The 15,784-nt window shown below is 34.5% G+C and overlaps 1 protein-coding gene across 3 annotated transcripts in view; it reads right to left on the bottom strand.

Annotated features, from left to right (window-relative positions):
* Nucleotides 1–15,497, bottom strand: part of sr (stripe) — a 485,002-nt gene extending 469,505 nt beyond the window's left edge. The window contains exon 1 of one of the 3 annotated variants that reach the window (XM_067759700.1): nucleotides 14,713–15,497. The gene's annotated coding sequence lies outside the window, so the exon portion shown is untranslated. The remainder of the gene's footprint in view (nucleotides 1–14,712) is intronic. The other 2 variants (XM_067759701.1, XM_067759702.1) reach the window with 2 other exon arrangements.
* Nucleotides 15,498–15,784: the final 287 nt, after the last annotated feature.

Genomic DNA, 15,784 nt, shown 5'->3' with positions numbered 1-15,784 from the left:
GAAGACAACAATCATATGAATGTTGTTGTTGCGAAGCGACAACCACACCACACTCATATAGCAAAAGCACCATAGACAATCTTAAGTACGGCAGTTGACATAAAAATGAAAGCGTCAATATGGCTCATGTGGTAAGCGTGAGAATGAGCACGTAAAAGTCGCGGGTCGACGCTGTCTACTGTTTCTAATTTTTTTTTTTTTAAGTATAAAATCACCATTCTTTTATTTGAGAGTTTAAAACCACACTCCGGTGCCAGAGAGTTTAAAAGCTAATTTACCATACTTACATACATATGTAAATACAAATTTGTGAAATATATATGTACATATGTACATATGTGCCGTTATTTATAAGCAAAATGTCGCATATTTTGTGATTTGAAATTATATGTACTATGTAATATTCTATTCAGTTTATTGAATTCAGCGAAGTCGGAGTAAAACGTCATAGAGATCGGGCGCGCTGTGCTTGCTGTTTCCAGGTTATCATAATTTTGTTGGTTACACCATATTGCGTTTAGGGATCGATATGCCACGAAATAGGGCTCGTGACCAACGGCGAATGCTAACTAGAAAAACCCCAAAAACTTCAATTGAACTCACACGTGAATGTCGTGCACGCCGGAGGACATTAATGAATGTGCTAAAACACAGTGGTCGTAAGTACCTTTTTACACAAGTGCATATCGTCATTTCCAAAGTAAAGATGTGAAAATCAAAATTTTCGTTTTTCGGGTTTTTATGATAAACATAAATAACTGACTGATGAGATTGTTCTCTAAATTGCAAAATGATCAAAAGTACGAAAATTGCGTCCGTGGATGCCTTTGAATTTTTTTTTTGTAAAGTAGCTCTATGAAAAAAAAATAAAAGTTTTAACTCGTTTTCCCAAAAAATTAAAATTTTGAAATACATCTCTTTACTTTGGAACGAGCGATATATATTTCGTAATCAATAGTCAAATATTTCTTATTTGATATTTGTGGTAGTGGATATATCACCTGTGCAAGAACATGCTCCCATTGGACATAATGATGTAGCTTATCCTTGTGAGTACTCAAATACTTTTACATAGATATGTATATGTACATATGAATCGCTCATTTAATTCAATTATGTCATAACTCTAATATTACGATTTTTGAACTAATTGCGAGAAATTGTGCCCAGTGAATCATGATCTTTGTTGTGTAAACAATTTTTGGTGATGGTTAAGATAAAAATTAAATAATACCTTTTGACAGCTGAAATGGCTCTTCTAAAAAGCTACGTATAGGTACATATGTATTTTGAAAAGTGCACTGCTTAAAATAAATGAGCGATATATATATGTATGTAAACATCGTTTCGTTCATTGGTCTTAAAACCTTAATTTATAACTCACATTTCAGCTGATCCACAAGCGAATATACATAGTCATATTCCGAACTCACATTTTCACCGAAACACAGTTGCCCACAGAGAGTTTCAAAAAAAGTTTTTAGACAATCCGTTTGGATATGTATGCTCCGTGTGTGATCGATTGTGGTTCAAGTTGGATTTAAAACCACCACGCGCAGAACATGAACAACTTTTAAGTGAAATTATTAAAAATTATAACGCCACTGAGAATATTTTACTGTGCAATACGTGTTACATGGCTATCCAAAAAAAAGTTATTCCAACGATGTCTAAATTTTACGGTTTTAAATATCCAAAAAAAAACAGAGTTTTTACCACCTCTAGATTTAATTACCGAGAGACTCGTCTCTCCACGAATTTCTTTCATGCAAATAAGGCGGTTGCGACACGCTCAAGGGCAATACGGAATTTATTGGCAAATATTTAATGTACCCGTCGACGTGAATAATATGGTAAGTGATTTACCTCGAAATATAGATGATGACCATTGCAATAATGTTCATATCAAGAGGAAGAAAATTCACAAATCAAGCTTTTTATCGGGATTGGTAAATAAAAGAACACTTCGTTTATGGCTTCAATAATTGACGCAAACACCACTATATGTTATGTACGATATTAAAATCGATGAAAGCTTTTTCAATGAAGATAGTATTATTGAAATCAGCAGCAACAAACTCTGATGTGGAATGATGATGAGTATTTACGCATTGCACCTGGGCAAAATAATCTTCCGAAAAGCATAATTTTTGATGAACACGCTGAAGAACTCTCCTTTCCATCGATTTACTTAGGTCATTTCCGTAAATTCAGAGAGGTAGTAAACGCTACACAATTTACAATAGCGACTAGTGAATTAAGGAGATCTGACAGACGGGGAGTTACTCCGTATCATTTAGAGTCCGTGGTTCACTCACTATTGCTTTCAAGCATGTAGGAAGAAACACCAATATTACACGACAGCAAATTGAATCAGAGGAGTATATAAATAATTGTATAGAAAGTAATTTAGCTTTCTTGCGATCAATACCAAATTTTCTTTGGTATTGGAAAGAACACAAATGGGACCTTTTCGCAATGTTTCGACAGTTAGGCAAACCTACGATGTTTCTCACGTTGAGTGCCAATGAAATTGGATGGAAAAATTTAATACAAGTACTATATAAATTAAAGAATAATGGACAAGAAATATCAACGGAGTAGGCTGAGTCATTGGATTACATATCAAAAACTACGGTTGTAAATGAAGATGCTGTGACTTGTGCAATATATTTCAATAAAATAGTCAATATTATTTTGAATATTCTTCAGTTGAAGAAAAATAGCCCACTTGGAGCTTTTCATGTAGTCGACTATTTTAAACGAATTGAGTTCAAACATAGGGGTAGCCCCAGGCACGCTTAACCAACGAACCGATATCATTTCGTTACGATAATTAACGGTAATAAACGAAACAAAGTCATTTCGTTTCGTTTATTAACGTTAAGAACGTCAAATTATCGAAGTGACTTTGTTTCGTTTTCTGCCATATCAAAACGAAATCAAATCGTTTATGTTGATTATTAATTTCAAACTATGCTGGCAAAGCTGATTGATGGCGGAGTCATTAAAGGTGAAAGCATTAGTCAAGCTGATTGCAATTTTTCTCATGAATTTTGACAGTACGAACATTTCTCAGAGTATTTTTGACATCACCACCAACGAATTACACAAACAAATTACATGGAGTTTGTGTGTATGTCAGCTCGCTGTTGCCACCTTACGGCTTCACCATGGCTATAGCATTGCCAGCACAATTCAAACATAAAGTATCACGTTTTTGTTAACGTTTTTAACATTAACGAAAGCTTTTCGTTTCGGTTAAAAACGAGATACAATTTATCTTGATAATTTCTTTATCGATAATATTTCGAAGTGTTTCAACGGAAACGGTGGAAATTTTTTGATAAACGATTAGCTTAACGTTAATGTGCATCCCTGGGTAGCCCCCATGCACATATTTTATTGTGGTTGAATAATGCGCCATCGGATGCGCTTGGCACAGGTAAACAAAATGCCATAGCTATGATAGATCAATTGATATCAGTTTCTTCAGTCGAAGCTTCTGGATATATTCGCTTGCAAACTCACAAGCATACTTTTACCTGTTACAAAACAAAAAACGCTAACCAGCCTCAGATATGTCGATTTGATGCTCCATTTATGCCGTGTAAGTTCACGACGATATTGAAACTAATGCAGAAAAATCATCCAGAATATGCTAGTTAAGCTCGGGGATATAAACAATTGCAATTTAACCTCGTGAACAACGATTACGAAAGTATTGAATCATTTTACGAAGAACATCAAGTTTCATCAGACGAAGATTACTTTTCCATTCTTGAAACTGGCATTGTCAGACCGAAGGTATGTTTAAAACGACAGCTGAGTGAAAAATGGTACAACGCTTTCAATCCTTTCATTTTCAATATATTACAATCAAATACAGATTTACAGTTCATCATCGAAGAATACTCTTGTGCTGCGTACGTGGTTGAATACGTTAATTAGGAATTAGCAACTTACAGTGACAAATTCTTGAAATAATGAATCCTGAGTTCGATATAGTTGAAATAACACGGAAAATGAGTGCCAATATGCTTAACACTGTTGAATTAACAAGTCAAGAAGCAGCGTGGTACCTACTTCGTGAACCGATGTCCAAAAGTTCAGTATCCGTAGTTTATATCCCTACCGTATGGCCTATTGAACGACAGCGTATTAGACGAACACAAAAAGAATTGGATGAAATGAGTACCGACGAAAGTTCAACAAACGTTTGGAAAGAAAATTGGTTTGGTAAATATGAGCAACTCCCAGAAGATATGGAGGGGTTGACACTTGCGGAATTCGTTTCTGAATATACTAAAAGTTCAAGAGGAGTGTATATTCGTCGGAAGCAACGTCGTATCATTTGTTATAGGAATTATGATATAGCTTCAGATTTTAATGAATATAAACGAGAAATGGTGACTTTATACATCCCATTTCGCAATGAAGAAGCTGAAATTCTTGACGAAATTAAATTTATTGGAATCTACGATGAAAATGAAAATCATATTTTGGAACGTCGTAGAGAGTTTGAGTCAGATTTAGACATAAACAAGACCATAGAGATTTGTCGACAACTTTGTGGTGAAGATGACCAAGGGAACGAAAGCGATGAAATCCCTGAAGTTGCTACCAGATTTCCAGAGTGCAACCCATTCCAAACATTGTATGATAATCCAAATTCGAACGTAAACAGTGATTTGCGCTTAGCGACATTAAATAAACTGGGAGCTATTGCCAAACGAAAAGAAAATCTGATGCCAAATGAAGAATTTTATAAACTCATGAGGATGTCAAACAAAAACAAAAGGAACTTTTGATGCATGTCATTCACAATGTGCAATTACAAAATCCATCTATGTTGCAAATCTTCTTCACGGGACCTGCCGGGTGCGGAAAAACTTTTGTGATTAAACTCTTGATGGGAATTTATAACCGATATTCAGAAAGCGATGGATTTTGCAATGCTTATATAACTTGTGCTTCAACTGAAAAAGCTGCTATTTCTATTGATGGGACAACGATACACACTGCACTAAAGATAAGTATTTCAAAGTTGCTTCCGCTATCAATTGAAGTAGCACAACAATATAGATCCCTGTTTAAATTAGTTCGAGTATTGGTTATCGACGAAATTAGTATGATAGGGGCCGAGCTGTTGTCCCAAGTTGATTCCAGACTAAACAGATCACTGGTAATTTTCAAACAAACTTTGAAAGTTTGGATCTTATTTTAATTGGCCATCTACGTCAACTACAACCTGTTCGTGCTACACCGATTTATAAGCAAATCAAGAACCAACTAGCAGGTCCAACACTATGGCGGGGGTAAACATTTTTTGAACTAAATGAAGTAATGCGACAGAGCAATCGAACTTTTTCAACAATATTAACAAAAATTGGTGATAGCCAGCTGTTAGACGGGGAAGAGTTGGAATTAATGGAGTCACGATTTTACTCCGAAGAGGAGGCTGACACAATTTGCTCAAATGGTATACGATTGTTCTTCGATAATCATTCAGTTGCTAATTACAATAATAAAATTTTAAACACTGCAATCGAAAAAGTCATTTCCGAAGCAACAGATGTATACACTGGTTGCCAAGGTGTTGAACAGCAAACTTTTATGAGGCAAAAATTACACAAAATATCCGTTATCGATACAGGAGGTTTGCCTTATGAAAATACGTTGGTTATCAATAAACCACACATCCTAACAACTAATATTGGCGTGTCAGATGGGTTAGCTAATGGTGCTACCGGAAACTTAATATTTATAGAATATAATGACAATGGGGAGATTGGTCGTTTATGGCTGCATTTCGCTGATTTTGCTAAAACTGGTGAAAAAATCAGAAGAAAAGCAGCGGCGTTAATACATAAGTACAATATTTCACAACTGGCAGTGCCAATAGACCGAAGAACTTCCTCTATACCATTAACACACAATAAAACAGTTCTTGTAAAGCGAAACCATTTTCCTCTGGTCTCTGCGTGTGCGATAACGATTCATAAGTCACAGGGCGGTACATTTGGTGAGATCGTCTACCAGTATGATAAATCACATGCTCAACAGCTACTATATGTCGCATTATCACGAGTAACATCGATCCAAGGGCTTCATCTTGTCTCAAAAAAAAAAAATTATAGAACATTTTATCACGGCCGGAGACCAACAGTACCCACAATTGAGTTGCGAGCTGAATTTGAAAGGCTTAACTTGAATCGACTTGAAAAAATTGAAAATGTATTATATGATTTTATAAATGCGAGAAATGGATTGTCATTATTCACTTTTAATTGCCAAAGCTTACGCGCTCATTTATAAGATATTTAACTAGACAGAATAGCATCATCGTCGGATTTTCTAATTCTTTCCGAGACCTGGATTGATAATTATACGTTTTTAGACATTCCCAATTTCGATAAATTAATCCAATTTAAAATACCATATACAAGAGCTGGTGGGGTTGCAATCTACCATAACACACATGACCGGGGTAGTGTTGTTTCTCCGCAAACAACACTCAACGCAAAACAATTGGAATCAATGTCCGTTCAGATTTCTAAGGTGGGAGAAATATGTGCTTGTGAGAGTACATTGGGTAGCAACAAAACAATTGTAATTGTAGCAATTTATATTTCTCCCAATAAAGCAATAACTAAAATTATTGAATTCATCCACGAGGGTTTAATAAAATATACCACAAAAGACTACCACAAAATGCCGATGATTTTAAGTGAAGATTTCAATGTAAATTTTGCCTCGGATACATCGATATCATTAATAGAATTTCTCGCTACCAAATTTAATTTAAAGCTTTGCAGAAGTCGCACTGAATCTACAACGCGATCAAAAACTGCAATTGACGCCGTATTTCAAAGGAACATTGATCAAATCGAAACTAATACATATGTTTCATATTTTAGTTATCATAAGCCACTTGTATCTTTTGTAGAAATTTGATTAATAATAATACAATTAAAAGTATAAAAATATTCCTTAGTTTAATTTAAAGAAAGTTGCACTTCAGAATTACCGATATCTGCCAACAAACAGATTTTCAGAGTATAAAATCACCATTCATTTATTTCAGAGTTTTTAGAGTATAAAATCAGCATTCCTTTATTTCAGAGTTTATAATTCAACATCACCACACTCGTATAGCAGCTAGTGATGCTTTGTATGTATATGTGTGTGTGGAATTTTACGAACACACCACACTCATATAGCAAAAGCACCATAGACAATCTTAAGTACGGTATTTGACATAAAAATGGAAACATCTGTATGGCACACGTGGTAAGCGTGCGAACGAGCACGCAAAGGTCGCCAGTTCGAGGGTGGCTACTTTTTCTAATTTGTTTTTTTTTTTCATATAATTTCTTTTATTTTTCATATAATTTCTTTTTTTATCTTTAATATATGTTTTTTTTAATCATTTAATGCGAAACGTCACTTACATCATAATTGCATTGGATTTGTCTTTGTAATGGAATTTATTACGGTTGTGATATTTTGTGAGAAATAGATATACCGATATCTGTAAACAAATGAATTTTCATAATTTTATAAGCTTTTATTTAGTTTCACTTTTGTTGTCTGTAATGGAATCTTGCAAGTTAAATTTGATACACTTCCCGGTGTCCGATTGAGCTGAAATTTTGCACACATGTATAACTCCGATGACAATGCAATATTACTTTGTTAGAATTCGATAAATTAATCGATAACACAGTTATCGGTAAAGATTTGTATTTACTTTGGCATAACAGCCTAAGTCCCATACAAACCCGCCGGTACCTATCCGTGGATTGTGATATTTGGACGTGGTGAATCACGCGTGGTGAATCTCAACGCTTGTGAAAAGCGGAGACACAACCCTCTGTTGTATTTCTGTGTATAATCAACATAGCTGAAATTTTAAGGCTGTTTAACTCTGTAATCTTTTCTGTAATTTATTTTGTTTTTGGAAAAATTACCTATTTGAAAAAAGCTGGCTGAAAAATATTGGCATAACAGCTTAAGTTAAATCAAGAATGGAAAAACTTGGAAAATTTGAGCAGATGTGGCAATTTCGCGTGTCCGTTGAACGAAATATTGAAAATCTATTGATCATCGCTAGGAAATTAGCGACATTCCATCAACTTAGCAGCACTTTAGCAATACTACTGTTATTATTTGGCCGCTCAAACACACCCATATTAATTTGCATTAAATTTAAAATATACAACTCAAAAATGACTCCGGTTGTTATATCCGCAGCATTTATTTGGTGCAAATACAACATAATAATTTACACGGCCAAAGCCATAATAATTTGCACGGGTCATCAATTCTTTCTCTGATTCAAAAGCTGAACTACCAGCGCTACCGCCATCAGCTCAGTGTCATCATTGTCAGTAGCGCCAATATCACCAAACTCGTGCCTGACAAACAAAATTCGTTTCACTCAATAGTGCAAGTGAAATGTATTACGCACTCACTACTAAGTAGCGTCAAAAATTCGATTGGAGTCATTTCGTCAATGAGCTACCATTGAGCTGGCACCGCATTGGCGCTGGCGCCATGCAATTTACATCACTAAAATTGCACGAATGTCCAGGCTCATGACTTTGTTAATCCAGATGGTGAAAACGAAGACTCAAAGGCATGCAACCTTGCAAACAACAGCCGTCATTTTCAAAGTGTAAAAATTCTGTGATACAACGAACGCTAACGCCGTTAGGCTGTTATCGGTAAGTGTTACATACTTTTCTGCGCACTTGATTTTGTTTTACAAATTTTTGGCGATGGAATTTTAGCTAAGCGAAAGTAGGAATTTTATTTTAAAACAGATTTAACCCACAGATGAGAGATCTGCAATAAGTAGTTGTAAACAGAACGCGGCATAGGCAAAGTTAAGTCATTTAACACTGTTTGACACAATTTTATATGTGCTCTCTGTCAAAAATGCTTCAACTAACTTAGTCACATTTTATTTCGATTATGAATATGCCCCAATATATTCGGATTATGATATAATAAAATTAAAGAAAGAAATAAAATTAAAGAAAAAAAAACTTTTTTTAAAAATAAGCTTTTATTATTGGTTAATAAAATTAACTAAAAAGTAAGTTGATGCATTAAAACAAATGGATAGGATGAGAAACGTTACAAATAACTAAGTAAAGGTTACATAACTAATTTAAACAAAATTTTACCCTACTAAAAATTTAAAAAAATGCATATTTAAATTAAATTTAAGAAAAAGGCTTTTCTAAAAACAAGCTTCTATTACTTGTTAATAAAGCGAACTAAAAAGTAAAAAATAAAATTAAAGAAAAAAAAACTTTTTTAAAAATAAGCTTTTATTATTGGTTAATAAAATTAACTAAAAAGTAAACAATAAATTGACTCTAAAGAAATATAACACTTCATAAGTTCATTGTAAGCTTTAACGATAATTAGGCTTTTTCGTCTGCGACAAAAGAATTCTATATTGTACATAATTATATATTTTTAACATTAAAACTTTACACCTAAATTATTAAACCTTACAGTTAATATCACAGTCCTAATTGTTCTAATAAAAGCGTGTTACATTGCGATAGCAAGAAAAGGAGATCCTAAATGTTCTTAATTATACCATCAAAATTCAACACGTTTTTTATTAGAACAATTAGAACTGTGATATAAAGTGTACGGTTTAATAATTTAGGTGTAAAGTTTTAATGTTAAAAATATATAATTATGTACAATATAGAATTCTTTTGTCGCAGACGAAAAAGCCTAATTATCGTTAAAGCTTACAATGAACTTATAAAGTGTTATATTTCTTTAGAGTAAATTTATTGTTTACTTTTTAGTTAATTTTATTAACCAATAATAAAAGCTTATTTTTAAAAAAGTTTTTGTTTCTTTAATTTTATTTTGGTTACGTTTAGGGACCGATATGCCGAAAGATAACAAAGGGGCTCGTGATAGACGGCGAAATGCTAAATTAAAGAAGTAAACTTCCCCTGGGTGTGCACCGCACACACTTATTTTTTTTTTATATATTAAGATTGATATTTATTACCACAGTTCCAGGGCTACTACTCTATGTCAAGAAGAAAGAAATTCTTTCCCATTTGAAAAAAATAACAATAATTATTGGAATCGCTTTTCATGTCTCATCGCATTTCAGTGTATTGGCCTAGATTTGTTTCACAGAGACACCCGTTTTACGAAGCCCCAATATTGAAGCTCGAGGGCATATCAGAAGGAACCTATATATGTTCACAAGTCTAAGGGATTGTGTTGTAGGAGACAGTGTTGGCAGACCTAAAGCCAGCTGCGTGATAGGTTTATTCATACCAAATCCACAAGTATGTAATATGTTTTTACCGGTTTAGTAGATATCGTTCATGCTCGTCGACGTCGACTTGACCTTGAAAAACAAAGAGTGCTGGAGGAATTTTTATGAATAGCTCTTGGAGTACTGGGCTGAATTCGGAATGATATCTGCCGAACCTAACAATGACCGGCCATTTGATGGTTAGGGGCTTGGAAGCTAACGCGACACGTCGGGTACTTTATAGGCTTTCTGTAATTCGAGCTTTACTTACGATACTTTGGCATTGTCGCCGTCGGTTGAGGCCATACACCCCCATTATACGTTCGTAGATTTACTGTTCGGCTAATATAACTCATCTTGGAAAGCAGAGTTGCCCGAGGTTCACTACTTAAGCCACTTTGTCTGACAGTTTCTATTATATTACCCATTTTTCCTGGAAATATCCAAAACTTTTTATATTGCATAAAAATTTCAATAATTTTCAAATTAATTAAAATTTGTGGACAATTTTCCTTTAGTTGGGATGGTAGCACGAAATGAATCAAATTGTAAGGTACTTAATATGGCGGCCGGAAACTGGCAATGGAATTACCTTCATTTTTATTTTATACCACGCTTTTGAATATGTTAAGCAAGGTATGAAACCGACTGAAATAACGTTCCGGTCTCGGTTTCGTTCTTAAAAATTGTTTTCAGTTTCGGTTTCAGAATAAAAACATGAACACATGTTTTTAGACAAAAAAATATTTATTTAATATTGTATGTATGAACATAGATAGATAACAAGTCTGAATCGTTGATCCGGTTATATTAGGCTGAAAAAGAGCAAGGCTCATCTAGTTTAGTATGAAAGGCTAGTTAACTAAATTTTCCATTTAGCAATTTTCCATCTTTATTAGGATGTGAAATTTAAAAATAATAGTTATAAAATTTTCTTAGGCTTTAGTTTCGTTGTACTTTTTTAAAACAAAATGGAATTTTTAAGTTATTTAAAAACCGACCTGCATGTGTAAAATTTATTTTTGTAGGCATCATGCGTTTTCTCCCACACAAAAATAAATATACATATATCAAAACAATTTCGGAAAAAAAATACTAAAAACTCAAGCTGATTTGAGAGCGACTTAAATGTTTTACTTTGTTAGACAATTTTTTTTAATTTAACATATTTGATAAATTTCGAAACGTTATTCGAAACTTTTTTGAGTTAAGCTCTCGGATTAGCGGTGAATAAATTCAACACAGTTAGCATTGTGGATAAAACAAGTGTGAAACCTTATCCGTCAACTGCCTGACAGGATATTCAATATGGCTATTTTTTAGCATTTTTGCAGCGTTTTGACATGGTGTTCAATAAGGCGGCGCATATGGCCAGCTATCTTTAGCGGTTGATAGAAAGGGATACAGAATGAGACAGCGATAGTCAATTAAAAATCATTGATAATCCATTCTGTAATTTTGACGTCTATGCAGAAGTTATCACACTTGTTTTATCCACAATGCATCTTAGCATTGTCGTCTGGCCAGACGACATTTGATACTTTGAACTTTATCCAGAAATATTTGAATTTTCATTTAAATTTTGAAGAAAACTTATCCCACACTGAGATTACCCAGAAATAAGTTTGAATTTTTATTGATAAATTTTGAAATTAATACGAACTATGAGGTCTTAAAGGCTTAAAAATATGTTCGTCTAGTCAGACGACAACGCTAAAATGTGATATAATCAACTTTGGTAAAAAACAAAAAGATAAAATAAAAAGAAAAATATATCGATTTGCGAATTATTATAAAAAAAAAACTTAAAAAGTCATAATCGGGTGGGTAGCAGTAAAGTTATTCACGAAAATAAAGCCTTCTCGTCTGGCCAGACGCCACTATCTATCGGAGGGTTAAATAGTAAATTAAGGTTTCGTTACAAAAAAAATTTTAACAAAATGATACAAATCTTTAAAGCATGTCCTCATGAGTACTGCTGTGATTATGAAGAACAGTATATAGTGAAAATTATATTAACTAGTTTGGCCTATTCTCTTCAGACTAAGTGGCAGCGATTTTTATTCGTGACATGTGATGTCATATGTAAAAGCTACTTATCCACTCCAAAGCCATTTGGAACCGGTTCCAGTGCCTGAAATAGTTTCTGTTTCATCATTACATATTAAAATAAAGCTTAGAGTTCGGTTTTACAAAATTTAACTGTTTCGTTCCTTGCTTTTAGGCATTTAATGGAGCAATAATGAAATAAATAAGAATTTACAATTTTCATAGGAGTTGAATAAGCACACATAAAGTTGTAATTAATATTTTATTATCTCTCTTTCTGAATTTAGTAAAAGGAGTATTTCATAATGATCTTGAGCTAGCTTCAAAGCTACCCTTTCCTCTAGTTTCTGGTATTATTTTGTGGCAACGTCTGGGCCATTTCGGAACTATTTCTGGATAATTTTGGAAGTGTTTTCCGCACCTTTTTCTATCAGGATCAGTCCCGAATTAATCTCGAAGCAATGATCTTCAAACTGGCCCTGACTGATCTGACACAATATTGGAATGATCAAGTAAAGATCTTTACATAAACCTGAAGTGGTCCCAAAAACAGTAACGAAATGATTGCGAAAATTCCCTATATGATCTGGAAAACAAATCAAAATTAAAAGGATCATAAAATGATGTTGAAAACATTGCCGAAACGATTACGAAATTATCCTGAAGACAATACCGAAATGAGCCGTAGTGCGGATCGGGATGCTTGCTTACAGCCGTGTGCAGTACTTTGGGGCGAAGTCCACTTTCCACCACCAAACCAACACTGTAGCGATTACTAGACCATCCCTCTTCCTTGCTACTGTGATAGATGTCGCAAGATCCGGTTACACTTATGCCTTGACCGGGAATTAAACATAAGATTTTATGTAAGGTAGGACACACTACCTTCATACAACTGCGGCTCCTGGCGGTACAAATGAAATCATAGTGCTTAAAGTGTTTGTCATGGTAGTGCTCAGAGAAAGGGAATCTCATCCGAAGCATTTCTATAGTTTTCATTAGAATTGGTTTTTAGCGGCTTTCAAGCCCAGCGTTCAACACGGTAACGGCATCGGTAAATAGTTACATCATTTCACATTTTACAATGCGCTTAATATACTAGCAAATGCTGCAAAAACTGGTGAGTCCTAAATTTAAATATACCAGAATGTACGAGAACGTGCTAGTTGGGTTTAGCAATGGTCAAGCGACCGAAAGTGATAGTCGAGAGGTATGGCTACACTTCGTTCGTACAGCGAGTACAATTATTTTCGTTTCGGGCGAAATATTTGATTTGAGCACGTCCAACCTTGTCTAAGGGGCATTTCCTCATGTGAACTTTAAAATGAGTCTGTCCTATAAACACACATTTTTTCACAAAATATGTGTTAGTAGGGCAGATTAACTTTAAAAATTACTTAAAAAAATGGTCCTAACTCTACTTCTTATTCAAATAAATTATTGTAGCCAGAGCTGCTTAGTTCTTCTGCGTAAACTATCACCTACGTTTCGTCTCGTGCAGATTAGATATGCCTCTGACAATACTGGCGTACATAATACTTTTGGTAAATATCTTTTTCCACATACAGACAGCGCTTTTCCTACTATCAGAGGATGTATTATATCGATTCTCTTTCCGGTCATGAAATTTTTCTCATCCAACGTCGTGCGGGGCCGTTAAGAACGTTAGGCCGCACAAATTTTTAGAAAAATTAAAAGTATCGCATTTCAAATATTTATTACTGAAGTTCGTCCAGTAGTTGATATTCTAAAACTGCGTGTTTGTATTTCCTCTCCCTTTCCTTTACTTTATTTTATATTATTTTATTTTATTATTTTTTATTTCTTTTTGTCCATCCCTTAATTTCTTTCTTTTCCTTTACTTTCTTTTTCTTTCCTTTTTTTCTTTCTTTTCCTTTTACTTTCCTTTCGTTTCCTATTCTTATCTTTTCTGTTAATCTTATGTTATTTTGTTTTATCTGCTGATTCTTGCGAAATAATTGCATGCATTTGTAGTATTGTAATTTTTTAATGGCCTGCACTGTTTCTTGAGAAGGCTTATCGCCCACTGCTTTACGTTCCGACATTATTTTGCATAGTGGTTCTTCATAGGGATAGCTGGCACTGGTTGTCAATTGCATATAGGGCGGCTGCTGGTCACAATCGAAATTTTAATGTTACTGGCGTTGATTACTAAGGTTTTCCATATTTTCCCATAATGTTTGGTTTGAGACCAGAGAATGTGCCACTGCATGGATGTCAATATTTCGGGAAAACCATTAAGCAATTTTCAAGCAACCACAAAATAATCGAGATGTTAGGAATATATCCTATAATAAAAGCATTAATATATGTTTAATTAAAAGCAAACTCACAAGAATAACTGGCGAGCGTGATGTGGTGCATTAAGCAGAGGAAGCCGCTCAGCTTAAGTTCAGATGCCAAATGCTAATAATGCTAAGATGCTAAGATCTACTTTGATATCAGCTGCTGCTTACCACATATCCACCGCTGAAATGTTTGCGATTGCACAGCTCGATTGTCTTGAGAATCTACTCATGCGATGCCAACATAATTAATTACCGGTGTATATAGATTGCCGCTGCTGGAAGGCAAAGCGAAGATGGTGGCAAACGATATGAACTGACACAACGTAGCTGAGTTGTACTGCTTTGTGTGCAACAAGCAATATGCTTCTAAGTTTGTATGAAGTTGTTGCAATTACGAGTGTTAACTACGGTAGCGAGCACGCGCTCCCTAAACACGCCCGACCGGTGTCGTACAACGCAAGATGTTGTTCAACGATAACACAGAATACTAAAATGCAAAATGCCTAAATGGTAGAATGACACATTGTGGCACAGAAATTATAAAGATCACACGTGGATATTGGGGCGAATAACTTAGTTGCCCATAAGCATCAGACAAGCTCGCGGTACACACCAGTTTATCGGCTGCAATTTATGGAAATCCGACGGCAGCACAGATGACGATGACAATAATATCGTTTTCATATATGTACATAGGCCTTTTCTTGTTTTTAGCCGTAGTAGTCAACAGATGATTTCACTTTGATTTGAAACACGCACTTTGATAATTATTTGCTTAGAAAAGATGGTCACTTTTGATTTTAATTACTTCACATTTAGCGTTCCAGCGAATGGCGCTTGCGCGTGCCTTAGGGCAGCTAAAGTATTGCGACTGCGGCTTTCAGATTCATAAATTTTGCACGTTTATTTACTTGTTATTCATATTCATACACTGAAGTACACATATATTTTCCCAATTCTTAAAAAAAAGTTAAATAAATTTCGCATTATCTCAGTTTAGAACCGGATGTACATATTATGCTATTTGCCCATTACTTATTTTTACCACAATATACGTTTTTGTTTGGTATTGGTCCGCTGCGAATGCGATGTTATACGCTCTAAGCTAAGATCACAA

This window comes from Eurosta solidaginis, chromosome 1, assembly GCF_040869045.1.
Source record: "Eurosta solidaginis isolate ZX-2024a chromosome 1, ASM4086904v1, whole genome shotgun sequence".
In the NCBI taxonomy this organism is placed as follows: domain Eukaryota; kingdom Metazoa; phylum Arthropoda; class Insecta; order Diptera; family Tephritidae; genus Eurosta; species Eurosta solidaginis.
The sequence above is the reverse complement of the archived record's forward strand: the minus strand, read 5'-3'. Positions and strand labels throughout refer to the sequence as shown.